This window comes from Capricornis sumatraensis, chromosome 7 (genome assembly GCF_032405125.1).
Source record: "Capricornis sumatraensis isolate serow.1 chromosome 7, serow.2, whole genome shotgun sequence".
Classification (NCBI taxonomy): domain Eukaryota; kingdom Metazoa; phylum Chordata; class Mammalia; order Artiodactyla; family Bovidae; genus Capricornis; species Capricornis sumatraensis.
The window spans coordinates 65,651,037-65,657,063 of record NC_091075.1 but is presented as its reverse complement, the minus strand read 5'-3'; positions in this window follow the sequence as shown (position 1 = coordinate 65,657,063).

Sequence of the window (6,027 nt, the reverse complement as noted above, 5' to 3'; positions counted from 1 at the left end):
GTTTGCTGATGTTCAGGTTATCTTGGAAATGGTTTAGCATTCACATTTGGTCATATGATTTCTGTTATTGCTGTTAAGAGAATAATAAGCAGAGAAACAAAACAGCACTTAAGGATGGGACTCTAATAGGCTGTTTGGTTTGAATGATGATTTGCTTTTTGGTTGATGCATTAAAACAATTTAAAATACTTTAAAATAAAAGGATATATAGTTGTTGTACTGATGGACTCTATTTTTCTTAATGGATGCATTTCTGAGAAATTGTAAGTAAGTAAAATCATATGCTGACTGGGTAGAGGAAATCTACACTGAGCCTTTTGAGAAAACTTCATGACATTTCATGCTGTGTACAACTGATTAAAGTCACACTGTGCAGGACCTTTGGAGAATTGCAGGGGAGGATTATTTAAAGTTTTATTCACCTGAGAAATGAATCTCCTGTCTCTGTTCATTTACTTCCCCAACTGTTGTTTGGTTCCATTTGAACAATGCATTCATTCACCAGTTTGAAGCCCTCATTTCCTTCTTAGCTTAGATACCATGGTTCATTACTATAATTTCTTCCTTGAACATGTATGTCCTCAGTAAGCTTGCCATTTGCTCCCTGAATAGATGAATGTGAATGAAAGAAATCCTACTTGTTTCTCCTTTATTATAGTACTACATCTTAAGTGGCTGCTCTGTACTACCTTTCAAATCCTACTGTATTACCCTACTAAATTCACTTTTTCACTTTCTGAGATAATTGTTTCAAACAATTTCTCCACTAGGGCTTTCCCGGTGCCTCAGTGGTAAAGAATTTGCCTGCAGTGCAGGAGATGTAGGTTCAATCCTTGGGTTGGGAAGATCCCCTGGAGAAGCAAGTAGCAACCCACTTCAATAGTCTTGCTTTGGAAATCCCATGAGAAGCGCCTGTCAGGCTATAGCCCATGGGATTGAAGGAGTCAGACACAACTTAGCGACTAAACAGTAGCAACAACAATTTCTTCACTATTCAGATCTCTAATACTCTTTTCTGTTAGTTGATGACTTTTCTTATTTTATTGAAAAAAAGAAACATCTAGAAAAAAATTACATCTTCCTGTCATCAGATCTATCAACCTACATGCATCTTTATAGATATATGTATATACCTATGCATTTGTGTGTATACATATGTGTATATTTATATAAGCACATTTCCCCTTAAAAGCCAGAGAACTGGGCCATCATTGGAGAGTGATGTTGAATTAAAACATTTTTATTTTAAGGTAAGAGACATTGAAAGATGCTTTTGTGCTAATATAAATGATACGTCAAGAGGAAAACACTGATTGTGCAGGTGGAGGGGCTGGGTGTGGAGGGGAAAGGAGACAATGACAAGGGGGAACGTGTGAGAGTGAATGTGTGCAAGACCCGTGCATGAGGCAGGGCACATACATAATTACCAAACATGTGCTCCTGTGATTGTCCTGTGAATTACCCCTCTGCCCTTTGAAGCTCCAGACCCCTATCCCATTCCTTAGCTCAGGATGGCATGTAAGCCTCAGTTGCTCAACTTGCTTTTGAGTCTTGTATCTTTGGGGCTTCTATATGAATGAAATTAAATTTGCTTTCTCCTGTTAATCTATCTTATGTTAACTTAATTATTTGGCCAGCCAAAGAACCGAGAAGGGAAGAAAGAAAAAATTTTCCTCCTCCACAGTGGGTGTTGATCATTGCAATAAAGGAGAAAAAATGGCTGCAGCCTGAATAGAAATTGCATTGGGAGTGGGGAAAAAATAGACAATAAAAAGTGAGCAATGAATAAACAAGATAATTACAGAATTATGAGAAGGATACTAAGCAGGAACAAGTAGAGGAGAAGGCAGTGCTGTGGTGTTAAACTTCTGTATTTTATAACTAATAAATGAATCTGCTAACAAATCATGGTGTTGCCTTAAGTTCTTGCTTTTTCTACTTGGACTAAAGTGGTCTTACTGTTTGTTTAAGGGAGATGAAGCAAAAATGCTGTTTATGATAATAATTTTTCTATGATATTATCCTACCAATTTCTTAGAGGTATATTTATATTACAGATTTTAATTTTTTACCTTTTAGAAAGTATTTTAATTTTTAAAAAACTATAGGTAAAAGTTGCTCTAAATTTAGGCTTTAGGTTCACATGGTTTTTCTGTGCATAAAAAAAGTTATACCCAAAAAAGGTTTGATTCTTTTACTATGAAAAATAATAACATCTGTATAAAAAAACACCATAAACAAAACACTAAATATTTTGTAATAGCAAGGAATAAGAATAAATTCATTTAATAGTTCCTAACAGCAGAATTTTAAAATACCTAAGAATTAATGTAAAAATAAATATAAATGGTGTCTATGAAAATAATTATAAAATATTAGAGGCACTTTTTAAAAAGATCAGATATGTTGACAGATATCCTATATCCCAGGATGAGAAAATTGGGCTTTGTAAAATAATGTCCTCCAAATAAATGTATAGGCTTAACATAATTCCAATTTAAAAAATTCAAGGAGTATTTTTCTTGGAAACTAGCAATGACTTTAATGTTAATCTGAAAAGCAAATGTGTAACTGTGAAAAATTGAAACAATAAAAAAATATGTTACAATAGGCAATAAGTTAAATCAGGTTTTGTTCATCTTGATGGTTGAATGCTAGGCAACTCCATGAAACTATTTTGGAAAAATGATCCATGAGAAAATGCATGCGCAAAATTTTCATAGTTTTGTTATTTACTGAAGACTTAACTATGGTTTGACCTAGAAGCTTTACATTATGAACTCCCTTAATGCTCACCATAACTCCATGAAGTTTTCTTATTATCACCTCTGTTTTACAGATGAGGCTACTAGTTACAGATTGGCCAAATAACTTGCCCAAGATTACTCAGTTGATAACCAGGATTTGAATCAGAACTGAATTCCAGTGTCCATAACCACAACATAACCCTTCTGTTACTGAGCAAAAACTGCTTTGCATTTTCCAATGAGCGTCAACATGTCTAATACTTCTATTCAGATCATCCTTTTCCCTTGACCTTAGCCACTACTAGAAAGAGCCAAAGACCTTACCTGCGAGGGAATAATAATAAAATAATAAGATAAAAGAAGAATCCAGAGTGTCTAACAGGAATAAAGTGACACCTTCATGACTCCTGGGTTCATTTCTGAACTCTAGTTGAAATAAGCTATGCAGAGTCAGACCTAGTTGGCCTTTGAATTAAAAAATCTCATGAAGTATATAAGGCTTTCCTCTCATTCCAAGTAGGGTTTGCATTATATGGATTTGTATGGATTGGAGATATTTTCCTTTGTTAATAGTGCTGTTTATGGTCAGTAGGATGCGTTAGAGAACAAATGATAAAGTGAAAGGCACTTAGGGTACACAACTAGAAATACATGTTTTTGGTTGAATAAATAAGTGTTAGTTGCTCAGTCATGTCCAACTCTGCGATCCCGTGGACTGTAGCCCCTCCAGGCTCCTCTGTCTATGGAATTCTCCAGGTAAAAATACTGGAGTGGGTTGCCATTCCCTTCTCCAGGGGATCTTCCCCACCCAGAGATCAAACCTGGGTCTCCTATATTGCAGGCAGATTCTTTGCCATCTGAGCTACAAGGAAGAACCCACCTTATTTTGGTGTAATAAACCCTACAAAACTTTTTCCCTTTTGCTCAAACGCTTTCAATTTATTTTATCTGAGAATGTAACATTTTCCACTTTTCTGTTTTTACTCTTGAATGAAAGTTGCAGGTTATGTGTAAAAGTTAAATGGCACATTTTGAGTCAAGAGATGGCCTTCATTTCTACAGGAATGAATGGGGACATGTGCTGAAAATAAAAGTCCTGAATTACTGAGACTCAAGTGCCCCAGTTCACAGTGGTTTAACTAGGGCAGTGGCCTTTGCAACATTTGATGACAGATGCCTTTCTACTTTGCTCTGCTTCCCAGTGAAGAATGTTAAATGTAAAATCACACTCTTGCTCCGCTTTTCCTTAGAGCACCGTAGGTTCTATTCTATTTTTCAGCAACACAATGAAGGATCTATCTTTTCAAATCACTTTTCACTTATGAGTAGAAGTCTGGAGCGATTTTAAATGAGTGTTCTGGCAAGGAGAACAAGAAATTCTTGGACATCTGCAGGAAGTTCGAGAGTTCAACTCTGACACCATATACCCAGTGGCAGCATCAGATGCCACAGGTCTTAGCCTAATCCTTCTCCTACTTCAACCCCAAGCCCATATTTTTGGGCTGTACTTCTGACTGACTGGCTATGAATCAGGGGTTCCCCCTCTTAAGGGTTAATTTACTAGAGCATTTCACAGAATTCACTTACTAGATTACTGGTTTATTATGAAAGGATATAATATAGGATACAGATAAAAATCCACATGAATGCGATGTGTAGGGCAATGCATGGTGAAGGGAGACTCCATACTCTCAAAGGGTGCCACTCTCTCCAAATCTCCACGTGTTTACCAACCAGAAACTCTCGAAACACAATCCTTTTGAGTGTTTGCTGTTGTAGTTGTTCAGTTACTCAGTCATGTCTGACTCTTTGCGACCCATGTACTCTGGCCCTCCAGGCTCCTCTGTCCATGAGATTTCCCATTCAAGAATACTAGAATACTAGAGTGGGTTGCCATTTCCTTCTCCAGAAGATCTTCCTGACTCAGGGATTGAACCCTCGCCTGCATTAGCAGGCAGATTCTTTACCACTGAGTCACTAGGGAAGTTCCATTTTGGGTGTTTATAAAGGCTTTATTTATATGCAAAGAAATAGAGGAAAACAATAGAATGGGAAAGACTGGAAATTTTCTTCAAGAAAATTAGAGATACCAAGGGAACATTTCATGCAAAGATGGGCTTGATAAATGATAGAAATGGTATGGACCTAACAAAAGATACTAAGAAGAGGTGGCAGGAATACGCAGAAGGACTATACAAAAAAGATCTTCATGATCCAGATAATCACAATGGTATGATCACTAACCTAGAGCCAGACATCCTGGAATGCAAACTCAAGTGGGTCTTAGGAAGCATCACTACGAAAAAAGCTAGTGGAGGTGATGGAATTCCAGTTGAGCTACTACAAATCCTAAAAGATGATGCTATGAAAGTGCTGCACTCAATATGCCAGCAATTTTGGAAAACTCAACAGTGGCCAGAGGACCAGAAAAGGTAAATTTTCATTCCAATTCCAAAGAAAGGCAATGCCAAAGAAAGCTCAAACTACCACACAATTGCACTCATCTCCCATGCTAGCAAAGTAATGCTTAAAATTCCCCAAGCCAGGCTTCAACAGTATGTGAATCAAACCTCCAGATGTTCAAGCTGAACTTAGAAAAGGCAAAGGAACCAGAGATCAAATTGCCAACATCCGTTGGACCATCAAAAAAGCACAAGAGTTCCAGAAAAACATCTACTTCAGCTTTATTGACTATGCCAAAGCCTTTGACTGTGTGGATCACCACAAACTGTGGAAAATTCTGAAAGGGATGGAAATACCAGACCACCTGACCTGCCTCCTGAGAAATCTGTATGCAGGTCAAGAAGCAACAGTTAGAATTGGACATGGAACAACAGACTGGTTCCAAATCGGGAAAGGAGTATGTCAAGGCTGTATATTATCACCCTGCTATTTAACTTATATGCAGAGTACATCATGAGAAATGCTGGACTGGATGAAGCACAAGCTGAAATCAAGATTTCCGGGAGAAGTATCAATAAGCTCAGATATACAGATGACACCACTCTTATGGTGGAAAGTGAAGAACTAAAGAGCCTCTTGATGAAAGTGAAAGAGGAGAGTTAAAAAGTTGGCTTAAAACTCAACATTCAGAAAACTAACATCACGGCATCCAGTCCCATCACTTCATGGGAAGTAGATGGGGAAACAATGGAAACAGTAACAGACTTTATTTTGGGGGACTCCAAAGTCACTGCAGATGGTGTATGCAGCCATGTAATTAAAAAACCCTTATTCCTTGGAAGGAAAGTTATCACCAACCTAGACAGCATATTAAAAC